General features: G+C 41.7%; 1 protein-coding gene across 1 annotated transcript in view; it reads right to left on the bottom strand.

The window, feature by feature from the left end:
* The window catches only part of LOC141574112 (trafficking protein particle complex subunit 9-like), a 152,608-nt gene extending 138,896 nt beyond the window's left edge, over nt 1–13,712 (bottom strand). The window contains exons 1-4 of the mRNA XM_074347893.1: nt 13,536–13,712; nt 12,836–12,975; nt 10,821–11,045; nt 4,043–4,166 (exon numbers count right to left, since the gene is read on the bottom strand). The gene's annotated coding sequence lies outside the window, so the exon portion shown is untranslated. The remainder of the gene's footprint in view (nt 1–4,042; nt 4,167–10,820; nt 11,046–12,835; nt 12,976–13,535) is intronic.
* Nucleotides 13,713–16,282: the final 2,570 nt, after the last annotated feature.

The following is a 16,282-nucleotide window of genomic DNA, read 5'->3' as shown; positions in this document are numbered from 1 at the left end:
TATGTCTAGTACTTCTGTGTTACCTTGGTGGGTTTCCCTACTCCAAGGCTCTAAGTAGATAGCCTTCAGAAACGTTATTCTAAAAAGGAAATTATAGTTCTGTTTAGGCCACTGATGATCTTACAAGGTGGGAGACCTCACCTGGCCAATTAATACCTGCTCGAAGCCTGAGCATAAATACGAACTTTCTCGTAAGATCACTCAAACTCAGTCAGAAACACAAGAAAAATTTTAACCCAAAAATATAACTTCCCGACTATTAAATTCTTAATCGTGACTTTATTAACGTTACTAGCTGTATTACTTATATCCTGTCTATTTTATAAGATTGTTTTCTCTTACATTTCCCAAAGTGTAGCTAGGCCTACAACAAGATTGATGATGGCAAATCATATTGAAGAAATACATAAAATTTATAACCCTGCATAAAATAATTATAACAGTGTGATTCTAGGTATGGGAATGAGCAACGAAGGGTAAACATTTCCTGGATCATAACAGACTAGTAAGACAGGCCATCCAGAGAACTTTTAGTATCAACAGGGCCTGATAAAAACACCTAAAACCTTGAATGGCAGGTCAGAAGTTTCTTCAACCTGAACTAGGAATGAGCCTTCATAGTACCCTGGGACAAAATTGGTCATGAAATGTCTCTCAAAATATTGGTCGAATTTAGGACCAAGGGGGAGCACTGTGAATGAAAATACTACAATGTGAATGAAAATACTGCAACCATGTCAGTAAACAAAGAATGCTGAAAACAAGTCATCAGCAGCTCCCGCCATCTCCCAGGGAGGACAGGCCTATAGCTCAGCCTAGGCAGCCACTCAGACTGGTGCCCTCTGAGGGGACTCAGAATAAGAAAGGACAGAATACTGGCCCTAGATAACTAGGTGCTTGTAAAAGGAATGAATTCAATGAGCCAAAATGTTTACTTCCTCCCATACAAAGAAAATCACTAAATTCTTGAACTTGAGATGCCTGGATTTCTTTAGATAACAAGCAATCTTTTATTCTTCCAACTCCCTGGTCTTTGTTGTAAAGTTCCTATATAATCCTACCTCCTCCCCTACTTCTTGGGAGCAGTCCCTCAGACAGATTTGAAGGCTGTCATCCCGCCTCGAGTCCTCCCGCCAAATAAAGCATAACTCTCAACTTTCAGGCTACACATTTCTTTCAGTCAACAAGTCCCAGAATAGACACAACTCATCAATTCTGTAATGGAACACACTGGATCAGGAACCAAAAGCATGTTCTAGTCCAGAAAAACTACGGGACCCTCTTTCTTCCTGTCATTATACAATCCCACCAGAACTCATTAATTTCCTGTCTGCTCATCTGGCAAAAAAACTCACAGAAGAGTCAACTCAGCAGAGTGCCGTGCTGGTGAGAACACCCCGCAGCAGCATGGCGGGCTGCCTGCCCTCCAGCATGCTCTGCTGACCCCTAGTGTCCTCCGTGGAGAGCAGGCCAACAGAGCAGTATAGAGAGAGGTGGAGTGACCTTGCTCAAACTCACACAGCTAATAAGTGGCAAAGTCTGTAACTCAGCTACACCCTCCGGTGTGACGCGCCCGCTGGGACACCCACAGGTTTCTCTCGTGCCTGTCGGACCAGTCCTTTACTGTCACTCATAACCCACCACAGGGTCTGACCCTAGCCTGACTTTTCAGCCTCTTCTCCCTCTAGTTTCTCAGGAACAAGGCTGCTCGGGCCACTGTATGACTTCCGGCACCCCAAACCCTCCGTGCTCAGGGTGGTCTTGCCTGTGCATCCAGCACCCTGCTCAGAGGCTCTTCCTCCCCTGCAGGAGGGCGTTTCCACTCTCCGCAGGGACACCCCCTCAGGGAAGCCCTCTTTTCGTCCTCAGCATGGCAGGTGTCCCAGGCCACATCCCGAGCTGCCCCATTAGGACTGCGGGTGCCCAGGTTTGCTAGTCAGACCAGCAGCCTCAGAGCCAGGGATTATGCCCGGGTCGCCCTGCAAACCTACTGCCCGCCTCACAGCCCCCAGCCAGCAGGTCACCTGGAAGTCGCAGCAAGTGCCCCACCCAATCCCGAGGTCTCTTCATTTGCCAGCACCGCTGATGACTGGTCTCCAAACTTTGGTCAGTTTTGCACAAAACAGCAGCTTCCACTGTGAAGCAGGGGGTTTTCTCTTCTGCTCCCCATCCTTACTGGAAACGTCAAGGGAAACCAAAAGGCCTTTTCTCAACCCTTTTCTGATGACACCCTCCCACCCACAATATTCACATGCTCAAGAGCTTTGGGTCCACGTGGTTTTGTTTCCCTTACGCTAACTGGCTCAAAACACTGCGGGATTCTTTCTCTTTTGAGAGTATTTGTTTGTACTGAGTTTATCAGCTTTAATCACTTTTTGTGTCTCTCTTCAGTGTCCCTAGCAGTTGCCACTTCTTACTCCCTTCAGCAGCCTCCCTCCCAACATCTAGTCTAGGAAATCAGCTGTGATGAGGGGCCCGGGGGCAGTCACAGAAGATGGAACTAAGGCACAGAGAGGCGACATAATTTGCCTGAGAAGATCAGCTTCAAGCCCCAACACTGTGTGTCACGTCCCTCTGTTTAACTCTTATGCTAAACTAGTTAACTTTTTATAGATTATGGTTATAAACAGATGAGGTATCAAAATACATACAAGGACACACATCAACTCTATGATGTTCTTTAACTCCGCTATTTTGTTTCTATTTACTTCTGTTAAAAAAAATTAGGAACCTCTGCAGTCAATATAGCAAAATGTTAATGGGTTTTAAATCCACAATGTAGAGGTGTAAGTATATCAGTAATCATAATTATTTGTATGCTCACAAAATGATTTGACAGTCTCTCTCCCCTCCCGCTACTCGCTACTTGCTCTCACCTGAGCTCCCAGAGCACACATCGAAAAGCCTTTCACTTTTCCCACAGCTGAACTCATCAGTTTTCCCCCAGAGCTCCTTCTGCAGCTTTCCCTCCTCAGAGCACAGCAGGACCATCACTTACCTCATTAATCCACCCAGAAACCTGGGCCTTACTCCATCCTACCTTCACAGACATCATTCATCCTTTCCTTTTTACCGTCTAAACATGCCTAAAGTCTGTTCATTTTTTCCCAGTGACTGTCCCACTGACTGTCCCACCGCTCAGGTGGAAGCCACCAACACTGCACACCTGGACTCACGAGTCTCCCAAGTGGCCCCAGAGCCGCTCTCCCATACTAGACACAAATGGGATATTGTCACTCCCGTGCTTTTATGACTCTTTTCAAACCTACTGTTCTTAGAAGAAACTCCAAGTTTTTCACCTGGTGAAGGTGTTTGCCATGAAACTTTGAGCTCAGGAACGGCAGGAACCCCTCATTCTTGGCCCTCCCCTTTCCCCAAGGCCCCGCCCTCTCCCCCTCAGCCCCGCCCTCTGGCACAGCGCTGGCTCATGAGGACCTGCTGTGCTACACCAGCCTGTATTCTAACCCTGGTATTGAGTTCTTAGCAAACTGCTTCAATTATCCATACAAATCCAAGGTAGATTAGAAAGATTTTTAGATGTTGAGCTAGACTATTGATTTGGGGATTTTGCACTAGCAACCTGCAAGTACATGTTCTAATGATTCTGTCTTCTTAAAACCACACCCAGGTTTTAGTAGTATTTGTGGAATGTCTTCGGAGTAAAAGGGACTGTACTTTTACAGACTATATGTTTTATAACATGAACAACCCGGACAGGGTCACAAATGTAATCGCCTCACAAGTGACAGAAGACAGGTGAGAGGCACAAAGCAACAGGTCTCAAAGATGGTAAGAGCAAAGTTGTTTCGCCAACCCCCTAAAAATTCCTGAAAGAACCAAAAATTCTGAATTTTGAAAGTAAAAGGCTATCATATATAGAAATAAAATAAATGATCCTCTTCATCAGTGTTTCAAGATCTGACTCCAGATATTTTAGCAGGCCATACTGAATCCTAGCACAGAAAAATCAGATAGACTAGTGGTGAGTAAGTTCCAGGAAAACGGCAGTAATTCCTCCACTTGTGTAAAGACATACACTCACCTGTCGAAGGTGAATGTAGAACGCATTCTGGAGAAATTCGGAAGCTTCCAGGGTCCGCTTCTGAATGACAAGGACACGGACAGCTTGGGAGCATGCTTCTAACTCAGTCACCGGCATTCTTACACTGCAGGGGGAAAAGGAGGCCCTCAGTCGAGAGCAGAGATACTCCTGTCGTGTCTCCCAGGCCGCGCCTTGGGGACTCAGTGCCCTGCAGCAGCCCGGCCCCAGTCGAGGACCCACAGCATGGCCCACCCAAGCAGGAGGGGCACTGTGTTTGAGAAATGCCATCCCCGATGGGGGCAAGAGGGGCTGGTGGGGTTGAGTGAACCTATAAATTCCCACAGAAATATGCCTGCATTCATTCAAGTGATACAAGCAACAGTAGCAGGCTATTTAACATAATTTCAATTTTCAGTGGAAATTTTGGCATTCCTTTCTGCTTGTCCCCTGCACTCTGAGACAGGCTTAGGCTCTCTCACACCTGCAGCTCTGAAGCAATAGTTGTGAAGTAATTTTACTTTGCTGCAAGTGTCCTCGCTCCCAGTGTCACTGTGTCTGTCCTCTCTTAATACAGTCGGATATCTTCCTGGATCTCTACCTGAGTTCCTTTCTCCTCCTCCTCAGATCCTGAGATAAAGGACAAGTGAAGACACATGACCAGAAAAGGCACTGTGGACTTGACCGAAATCCACAGTGACCCCCTAGGTGAGTGCTGCCCACCCCTTACCTTCGATTCTCAAGGTTCTGTCCAGGGTGACATCCAGCCCAGAGAGGTGGCCCAATTAAAAGCTATGTGGCTTGGGCACGGGGACAGGTGCAGGAGCTGGTTCCGGGGCCAGGCACCTCCCCACATCTGCTCCCCTCTCCCCCGAAGCCCCGCTGCCAAGCACTCAGGCTCCGTGATCTGATGTCCTTCTCTTCTACTCTACTCCAAACCCTTTTCCTTTTCCTTTTTTCCCTAATTATCCCCAGCTGGAGTGATTTTTCAATCACAGTATCTAAAAAATTTCCTGCAGCCGAAAATGAGGTCTCCAGATATCAATGCCAATATGCTGGCTCCTGAAGAGAGCCGCTGGCTAGGGGGACCCTCACCAACACTCACGGGGCATCAGACATGTTCCAGGGTCGGCCACCCCCAACAAGAGTTTGCTGTGACCCCTATGCCCGCACAGCATCCCTGCTCACAAAAATATAGTTGGCCCACTTATCGGTTATTTAGAAGCAAAAATACAAAATTGCTCATGTTTCTTACTAAAATTATCTATGAAGCGGAAAAGGGAATTGTAATAGAAAAGAACAATTTTGACCCCATGTTAGGTCTGTTCCTTTGGCTTTAAGCCTGTGCCCTGTTTTCTAGGCTCAGACTTGCTATCTCTGCACCATTTGTAAAAGAAAGTTGCCTTTAGACTGAAATATCCAGGACAGCCTCTTCTCCTGGCCGTGATCTTGAAGGATGCTAACTCATCTGCACTTATGTAGAGATGGCAAGTTGCAAAATAGAGAATAACTTTGTTTTATTTTTGGAGGTTTTACAGGGGCAACATGATTTGATCCACATGGACAGCTGCAAGAAGAGTGGATTCAAAGGACAAGCAATTCATACAACAAGAGGTTTCCAACAACCAACCGCAGCCCCACCCCTTTTTAGTATAAAAGGAGACTCAATTCTGACTTGGGGAAGATGGTTCTCCAGGACATCAGTCTGCCATCTTCTGGGTCTGCCGGCTTTGCAAATAAAGTCACTATTCCTTGCTCCAACGCCTCATCTCTCAGTTTATTGGCCTGTCATTCGGTGAGCAGAATGAGTTTGGACTCGGTAACAAAATGACTGCATTGGAGGCAGTATCTCTCCACTGTTTCCTCATTTCCAATATGTAACATGCACATTATTTATGATCTAGTGCAAATAATTCATCAAAGACAACCACAAAAAGAAACTACACTCACCTAGCTATCAACACTGAAGTCACAACCTATCAATTTTATATGCTGTTTAACAACACAACTAAAAAACCTAACATAGGGAGTTGATTCCACGGAAATAAAATTATTTCTACTCCTTCAAAACTTTTTCTTTTCTTTTCTATTTTATTTTGTTTTGCTTATTGAAAAGAAAATAAAAGTCAAATCATTTTATTTCACGTATTTTTGTGATAGCTACATACTTTAAATACTACAAAAAGACTTAAATTGCAATAAAAAATTGTTCATATATTAGTATAAAGATATATACACAATCAATGGGGATTAGGAAAGGAATGGACATTTACTAAAAATCCACTGCAATCCAGTCTTTTACAAGCATATCCTGGAATATAAGCTCTATTATCCAGGGAGCCTCACCCACATTCTCACTACTGAGTCCCTTAGTAATCAACCACTAAGTCACCAGCATAGAACCATGTGATCAGTATTTTAGGAATAAATGAGGGAATTAGCTCATTCAATTCTAAAACAAAAACCCTAAAATAAATACTGAACTTATTTACAGATAAAGAAAATTTGTCCCCAAAAATGTAAAGTTTCTTCCTCAAGGTCACAAAGCTAATAACTGGTAAAGGCAAGATTTGAACTAATCTGCCTGATTCTAAAAACTAAGGTGGAAATCCCATTCGACTGGGGAGTGTCCAGCTGCACAGCCTATCAACCTATCTTTTTTCAGAGCTGGCCTTAGACAACCTGAGACAGCACCCCATTCCTGTGGAACTCGAGGGCAAATGATAACAATAAGGATTTTATATCCAGCAGTTTCTTAGGTCTCATGTATATGAAGTGTCAGCAGGTCAGCAGAAAATCTCTGGGAACCATGAGTGGGTCCAGACCTTTTTGCTGATTAGAAACTCAATCTATCAGGATAGAGTGACCTTCCCATGAGAGGCCACATGGACATAAACTAAAGGCAGCTGAACAATGGAAACTAGCAAGACCCCGGAACTCAAGCAAGGATCCCTGCCATCCCCCACTCAGTTGCCTATTCATCCGCGTGGACATGAAGACAGAAGACCCGGGTTCTTGTCCAAGTTACACTATCATGGATTCTCACCCATAAAAAGTTACGACTCTATGCTGTCGTAAGTCCTTTCCAACTCAAATATGATGACACCAATATCTCAGCAGAATATCTATGTCTCCACTTCCCCTCTTCTAATAGGAGAATATTTCTGTGGACACAAAGCAGAAATCCAATTTAAAAAACCATGCAAGAAGCCAGGCGAATTTCTGCTTAAGAGACATTGCTCTCACGCTCAGTGAATGAAAACTCAGAAAAAGTGGTCCTTCTCCCTCAGCAAATGGGAGGTAGCCTGATTGTGTGTGTGTGTGTGTGTGTGTGTTTAAATCAAATATAATCATGTCTGGGACGTGTACAGTTTTTTTTTTAATGTCACTGTGATTTCATGGGGATGAGCCAACATTTAAAGTAATTTGAATCTAGTGTTCTGAGACAAACTCAGTCTCTTTTGGTGTAGGAGGTGAAAGGGGAGAGTAAAGGAGGAAAGAGGTAAATGAAGCAAAGAAGTAAGAATACTGCTAAGGAAAGGAAATGCATTAATTTTGTTCCTACTTGCATCACACACAAATTACGGACTGGCTTTCCCCCGATGTCTTATCGAGCACTGAGTTGCAGAAGAAGAGGCGACAGCCCATTTCTCATTGAGATTGTGACTGTACGTGGCATCTTATAGACACAAATCATTTACACTGATCAAACACTCTAGCAGCAGGCTGTAATTCTCCTGTTTTGAGAGACAAGAAAACAGGAGTTCAAAGAGGATGTATAACTTGACAAAAGTCAGAGGACCAGTAAACAAGAGAGGATGAATTCAAACTCAGACCTGAATGCAGAGTCTGCTCTTCCCACTCCCAGTGCTGGAAAATCCTTAACACACAGGCTCCCCAGCTCCCCTGCAGTGTTCCTGGCGCCAAGCATTTCCCATGGCGATGGTCTCCAGTTCTCACAGACACAGCGCTCTGTGCAGCCAATGACCTTGATCAGACCTTGATCATCTACCTGCCACGCCCACAAGGCTTCACCATACAGGCAGGAAAGCTGGCTTTCAAGTGCATAAAAAGCCATCCCTGGTCTAACCTGGGCTCTTCTGTGGCTTCTCCAGCCTAAAGGCAGCCATGAAAGTGCTCACAGTTTGTACATGAGCCACACTACCTCTCTCCATCTGTCTCCCCACCTATACTACTTAGCTATGACCATTTTGAGAATCTTGGAAACAAATTTTTAAAAACAGAAAAGAAAGGACTCTGGAACAAGTACTTAATACTTACAATTTTAAATGACAAGTTACAAAGTGAGTATTGACAAACCGAATCTTCCTTTCTAAATGTCAGTTTTAAGCATTTAAAAATATAATAGCAAAAAATTCTCACTTACAAAATTAACAAAAACATAAACAATAATCTGGAATAAATTCAAAAATAATGCCCATATTCTAAATGGAGAAACTTCAGGACTGTACTGAGGGTTAAAGTAAGAGGTATGAATGTAGAGACATAAACATATTGCATGGAGAAAAGCAGTTTTGTAAAGATGTAAGTTCTCCTAAGAATAATTCAAAACTTACTAAAAAATCCCATGAAAATTCCAATCTGATTTTTTTTAACTTGAACAAAATATTTTGGAATTCTTCAGGAATAATAAAGTCATAATACTTGACAAGAAATTTTGGGATGGAAGAAAAGAATCAAAAAAAATCATACTGCCAGTTATTAAATAAATTTTTACAGTATGTAAGATACGGTGCTAGAGTAAGGAAAGGAGATTGACAGAAGGGAACCATGAGCTCAAAAAGAGACTCTAGTGTATGTAAGTATTTTGTACAGGTGGGATTTCAAATCAAAGAGAAAATTATGAATTCGATAATTGTCCTGGGGCAGAGAATCACCTGGAAAGAATAAATTCTATTCCTGTCATAATGACCACAAGATAAATTGCAGATAGTGATGTAAATATTAAAAAGTACTAGTAACAGCAAATACAACTCTTTGCTCTTATTAACTCAACTTCTCCTCACTATAACATGTACTATTATAATCTCCATCTTAGAGATTAAAAAAACCTACAGAAGAGATTTATTCCATTATAAGAGAGTATTTCTAAGAATAATGTCAAAGATAAAACCCATAAGGAAGACATTTACTATCTTAAGAATAGTTTGAGCCACAACAAAAATCAAAAAACTTCCTGAACAAAATGAAAGGAAAGAAATGACAAGAAAAAGCTCTGTGATACATGTTGATGAATTCATGAAGTTAATTTTCATAACATACAAAAAGCTGTCACAAAGCAACAAGAATCTCCCTCACTTAAATGTGGGCAAAGGACAAAAGGAATCATTCATTTTAAAAAAGTCAAATGGCTAATTAGTGAAAAATGCTCAAAACTTCACTGGTCATGAAATGCAAACAAAAACAATGAAAAAACACTTTTGCTTATCATATTGGCAAATATTTTTAAGATATTCTAGCTAGTGTCCATCTGTGGGAGAACAAATCATGAGCGACTTTTTCAGAGGATGACGTATCAATGGATTTGTAAGCTCTGAAAAACGTACATACACACTGACTCAACTCCACTTCTGGAATCGTTTCCTTTAGGAAAAAAATATCAGTCCAAAAAGATGTACCCATCAGGGCATTTACACAGCACTGTTTACAAAGGTGGGAAGAAAATCTGAAGTGAAATCATATCCAGCGATAGAGAATTGGTTACATAAGTAATTGTGCATTTTTCATTCCCCAATGGAGAAGGAATTTCTAGTCACTTGAAAGGAGTCTGTGATGAATGTAAATGTCACATCCAGGGACTAAATTTCCAGAAGCCTTAACTAAAGGAATACACATACAAGATCACAGGAATGTCTGTACAAGAAGGATGCAACTCAAACATTCTTTCTGACAGTGGAAAATGGAGAAAACTTAACTGCCCACCATCAAGACAATGATGCAGTAAATCAAGGCGAGCTGCGGGCGCTGAGGGAGCCGGCATTTCGCCGTGGTCCTGGGCCTTGTCCACAGCACTCTCCCACCAAATGTGTCCGTGGACAAGAGACGACACCCGCACATCAAGAGACCCCTCCAATCTATCTGAAAGGACCGGGTGAGTCTGGAGTGGGAGGACGTCCATGATATACCCCTGAGTGAATAAAGCGAGCTGCAGAAAAACATATAGTATGGTCTCATTTTTAAATAAAGCATATATACACACACCTATACATTGATTTCTCATATGTGTATATATATGTATCTCATAGGCATAAAGTTCATGAAATATATATACCAAATTTTCAACAGCTTTTACTCTCAGGAAATAATGGGAAGGGAGTTAGGGGCCTTCCTGTACCACCACAGTTCTCTTTTCAGTATTTCAGTTAAGTATACTTGGAATTTAAAAGTTTATTTAAGTCCGAAGTAAAATGGACGATGCCTCCATAAGACAGAATGCTACACTGGTCTTTAAAAATCATGCCAGGGGAGATAGAATATTGTAGAAAAACATGTAATAAGTCGAATGCAAAGTGGAGGTCTCCGAACAGTAAACAGGGACAGAGTGCTCACTGGTTTTTATGACAGAGATGATACACACTGACGAAAAGAACAGAAAATAAATGTTAAATTGTTAATTATTATCTCTGAGTAGCCGGACCAGGATAGACTCTTTTGCCCCCATTTTCAGACATATTATATTAAATGCATATTATTTTTCATCTGAAAAAACATTCTTAGACGTTTAGTACCACGCAGTGGGGAATACTACATGAATACTTACAGAAACAAGTAAATAGGAGACACTGGAGCAGCGCCACACAATGTAGAACAGGCAATCCTGATTAACAACGCTCAGTTACATAAGGATCCACAAAGTGAGAGCACCTGCTGTAACAGGGCATGGCCCCCTTCTATTTGTCACTTGTGTCTTCAGGGCTGAGGCATTTCTGAGCACGGCCAGTGTCAGTTCTGCTGTCTGGATGGATGCTACTGGAGGTGAGGGCACCTGCAAGCAGAAAGGAAGAACAGAAACCATCCTCTGCCTTTTCTGTCTTGTTTCTTTGTTACTTTAAAAGAGAGGCATAAATAAGATAAACTGTGTATCTCCCCTAATGAAATTTCAGTAATGAAACCGTTTTTAAAGGCTTCAGAGCTTATATTCTGTCTATAACTGTCTTTTCAACAAAGCATCATATTTATTAAATGTTAATTGACTCAGTTAATTAACTCCCTGTTGAAACATTCAAGTAAAGAACATGAAATGCCTTACGTAAAAGAACCACACCTGCAGTGACTAGATCAGCTGTATTGTCGGCAGTGCAGTCAGCCCCCACCATCCCGTGGCCCTGAGCTCCTGATGCTGGTAAGAGAGCACGCTGCCGCCTCAGATGGAGAGATACTGTGAAAGCATTTTTTGAACTCTACAGTACTGACAAAACATAACTGACAAATCCCAGGCTCCTTTGAAGCTGTCATTTTCGGTTTCTGGCCAACCCCAGTCAATGAGCAGAACCACCCCATTCCCGAGTCATGGGACTCACGTGGGAAGAAGTTTTGGAGAAATTTCCAGGTACAGAATGTAACCAACTATATGTAGAACTCTGACAAAAGAAAAGATGAAATACTCTGATGTTGAAGACACTCAAAATATTCTCCTAAGCCTTAGTAGCTGGAAAGGCTGGGCTTCTCCTCAGCCACTTATTTATTTCACAGCCAGTGAGCACCTCCCACAAACCCTGTTTCCCTGTGTCTGCTGGGAGCCTCAGGCACACTGTTGCTGTCGATCTTAAAAGTCACAGGGCAGACTCGTGTCTCTCATGCCTGCCACCCTCACACAGGCTTGCCTCCTAGCCTCACTGTCTGAACTTGGCCCCATTTTCTCACCTGTATATTTGGTATCTGTTCTTCTGTAAGCTGCCTGAAATGCTTTTTGGAACAAGTCAGAAGAATGAGTGGGTAGAGGAATGGACAGATGGACAGGTGAGAGGTGGGCAGACAGACAGAGAGACTCCAAGAAAAGGGGAACAAAGAAAATTTCCTATGCAGAACCCTCTTCTAGTCAGGGAAGAAAACCGCCACGGAGAAGAGTGAAGAGGCAGGTGGCTTAGGGCTGTTTCCTGGATTCCATGAAAAGTCACACCAAGAGAGAGGGTAGAACTATAAATAATAAAAGAAAAAAGCACACATGCTTGAAAAATATATCTACAATATGTACTTTCTAAAGAATAGATTCAAATCAGCAGGGCCCAATTACACAATCCTTGGGTATTTACAGAAATGAGAATCCCATCTCCAAACCACAAGGCAACCCTTTGGAGCACTGAGAGTCTACACGGGGCGGTCATAAAGCCGTCACTGCAAAAGCTATGCTCTCCTGCACTTACGAGGAACGAGCAGCTGTGCTCGGGCTGCCCACGCACATCATTTACACCCTGCAGCACCTCTACGGGGGAGTGACGCCTAGCGAGCCCCATCTCTGCAGCACAGAAAACAAGCCCGGGAGAGGCTAAGCCGACCTACCAGTTCTCCATCTCACAGGACTGGTCACTCCAGAGCAGGACTCGAACTCGGACCCACGTTTGTAATCACGGTACTACCGTGCTTTGTGTGCTTTTTGTGTGTATGATACATTTGTTTCTGGCATGAAAGGATATTTAATAAATGATCGGTTGTCCTGTCTATCTCATTTGCTCACAATCAATCTTTATAGTGTTGAATTGTACTCTTTTTCCGTGGAGAAAGGAACGGAACGAGCGGGTGTTAGAATGAGGTGGGGCTCCATTCTTTATCTGTTACCTCATTTCATCCAAGTCCCCAGCCAGGGAGAAGGAGCAAATGTTTTCTTCATCTTTTAACGAGAGGGCTCCACTGATGGTGACTTAACTCCAAAACGAAGTCTGAGGAAAGGGCACATTCAGCAACCAGAGCAGTGTCACCTGTAGGAAGGCGAAAACAGCTCAGGGGAGGGCTCAGGGGGTCAGCCTGATTTAATTTCAATCGATAAAACAATAATACACTCTAAAAATACTAGCATGCAATGGATTGGCTCTTTCTTGACATCTAGCAATTTTCCACAGCCCACATGTAAAATTATCGTGAACCAGTGAAAGGAAGTGTCTACAGACAAGAAAAATCAATGCACAGGTAGACTGAAACCCAGGCTGGAGGAAAGGAAGAGAAGGGGCATAGTAAAGAAGTGGGGAAAGGCTGGGGAAAAGAAATCATTACACGGACTCTCAAGCATCATCTAACAAGCATATAATCATTCAAGGGAGAGAGAGTTACTGAGGTCCTATTCTGTGCAAGATTGTAGAGCGGGTGAAGCAAGAGTGCAGCGACCATGGTGGCAGCAAGTGGCGGGGCTCAAATACACTTCTGATCCCGGTACCTGGCACACTTGTCCTCAGTATAAAGGCAAAAAAAAAAAAAAAAAAAGTAAAATAACTCTGTAAACTCAAAGCATTGTTAAAAAAAAAATTAAAGAATACCTAAATACCTGGACAGACAAACCACGCACATTCCTTGATCAGAAGACATCGCTCTTGGAATGGCAGTGCTCCCCAGAACGATCCGTATATTCAACGTGGTCTCGATCACAATCCCTGCGGGCTCCTCTGCAGAAACTGACTAGCTGCTGCTACAATTCATATGGGAATTCGAGGGTTTCAGTAACCAAAATGTACTTGAAAAAGAAGAACAATGTGAGAGGACTTGTAATTCTCAATTTCAAACCTTACAACTATATCTCTAGGTGAGATTAGAGGCCATTGTGAAGTTATTACTGTGTTTATCCGTATTTTCTAAATTCTCTACAATGAATATAACTTTTACAATAAGAAAAATATAAAGTAAGGTATCTTTTAAAACATGCACACCGATTCATTCATTGGGAAAAATATTTTAACTATAAAGAGGTAAACAAATATCTAGTGAAAAAGGACTACTTAAAAACAAGAGTGTATTTACATTTTTTATAAACTGAAAACTGAAAAGCACAAACACATCAAGTTTCTAGGGAGACCAATGCAACATATTAATAGTTATTTTCAAAAAATCTAATTGAACAATTAAAACTCAAGAAAGGGAAAATCGCGATTGACAGCCAACTGCAAACACATGGAGAGCAAAGGCCTAGAAGTCACAGTTCCTTTAACTCTGATACTAACTCAATAGAAAAGGAAATTCCTCCCTGAGGGGACAGTGGAATCCCATGCATAAGACAGGATACACAGTACAAACTGCACTAGAATCTGGGGTGATTTTCTTAGAATAATTCTAAAGTTACAACATTGCTGAAAAACTATAAAAACACTGAAAGACAGATTAAAACACACAGTCATATATATTATATAGAAACATATGAAGTCTGCTCCCATGTTGCATAGAAATACAAACATATTTGTTCATTTATGGTCACTGAATATTTTATCCCAGGTAGAATATTTCAACTAAAACAAATAATCAATAATACACAACTCTTGTCAAATCTACTTGATAAGGTAAACTGCTATGTAACCATAATGTGTCTAAGATAGATCTAAAATTAGTGAAAAAGATCTTTGTATGGTTTCTTGAACTATTCTCAAAATTCCAAGCTTAATTTTAAAATATATCTGAGCAGTATTTCTATATTAACTTTTCCCTTGTGAAATGAACAGCACAGTCTATTGTCAAAATTCTGTCCTTACAATGATTCACGAGCAGGGTATCCTAACAAAACTGCTGGACAGCAAGGCACTATCCAGACACTGTGACCAAACAAATGAAACACAAGGAAGACAGTGACCCTTTTCTGGAGGGCTTACCATCTGTGTCAACTCTGGGGGTTTTATTTGATTGGTTTGATTGGGTAGCAAGATGAAATCAATCAAGTACTTTCTTCTTTGAGCATTCTGTAAGTCATGACTCTGTTGTTAGTGTCATGAGAAGGAAAGACTAAAGCAAGACTTCATTAGGTCAATTAGCAACAGCCATCACTGGGGAGTGAGTAATAAAGAAGTTAACTGATAGCAATGCTTCTGCCTACATGAGACCTAAAATAAACCTACACTGATCTCTTTAAGGAAAATGAGGAGATGAGGCCCCAATGAGAAAAACAAAAACTAACAAGAAATCAAAAAGTAAAGACTTTTTCATTAACGATTCCAGGAAGGAGTGGAGCATGGTGGTGAAGAGCACAGATGCTGGGGACAAACATGAGGGTCTGAACTCCCACAGCACTGGGTAGCTGTGACACTGATAAGTCAGTGAAATTTTCTGCATCCCAGTCTCCTATCCATAGACTGGGAACAACAGCAACACCCGTCTCCTAGAATGGTCCTAATAATTAAGTTATTTTATATATAAAAGTTTAAATAAAATACCTCAGATATTAAATATTACCCCAAAAGCACAAGGAAAAAGAAAACAGAGATAAATTGGAGTTCATCAAATTTTAAAACTTTGCTTCAAAGGACACCATCAAGAAAGTGAAAAAACAACACACAGGAGAAAATTTTTTCAAATCATTTATCTGATAAGGAATTTGTATCTACCAAAAAAAAAAAAAAAAAAAAAAAAAAAACCAAGAACAAACAGAACCTCCTACAACTCAACAATAAAAAGCAACTCAATTAAAAAATGAATAGAGGATCTGAAAAACATTTTTCAAGGAAAATATACAAATGGCCAAAAAGCACAACGAAACGATGTTCAATATGATTAGCTGTAAGGGAAATCATGTCAAAACCACTAGGAGAAACCGCTTCACACTCACTACAATAGGTTATAATCAAAAAAAGAGTAACAAGCACTAATGAGGACACAGAGGATGCAGAGGTCGCAGCCGTTGCTGGTGAGGATGTAACACAGCCTGGCCACTTTGGAAAAACGCCTGGCAGGTCCTTAGAGAGTGGAACATTTGGTTTCTGAATAACCAGGCAATTTTGCTTCCTGGGCACACACGTAAGAGAACTGAAAACAAATGTTCACATAAAAACTCCTACAGGAATATTCACGGTGCCATTACTCATCACAGCCAAAAAGCAGAAACAACACAAATGTCTATCACGTGATGAATGGGTAAACAGAGGGGCCCAGCCATACAGAGGAATATTATTCAGCAATAGCAAAGCATAGAGTAATGACCCAGGCCACAACGTGGACAAATATTGAAAACGTTACTCAGTGTGAAAAAGTCAGTCACAATAGATGGTTCCACTTACATGAAGTAACTCGATTTACATGAAATTTCCAGCAGAGGCA

Source organism: Camelus bactrianus, chromosome 19 (genome assembly GCF_048773025.1).
Source record: "Camelus bactrianus isolate YW-2024 breed Bactrian camel chromosome 19, ASM4877302v1, whole genome shotgun sequence".
Lineage (NCBI taxonomy): Eukaryota > Metazoa > Chordata > Mammalia > Artiodactyla > Camelidae > Camelus > Camelus bactrianus.
The sequence above is the reverse complement of the archived record's forward strand: the minus strand, read 5'-3'. Positions and strand labels throughout refer to the sequence as shown.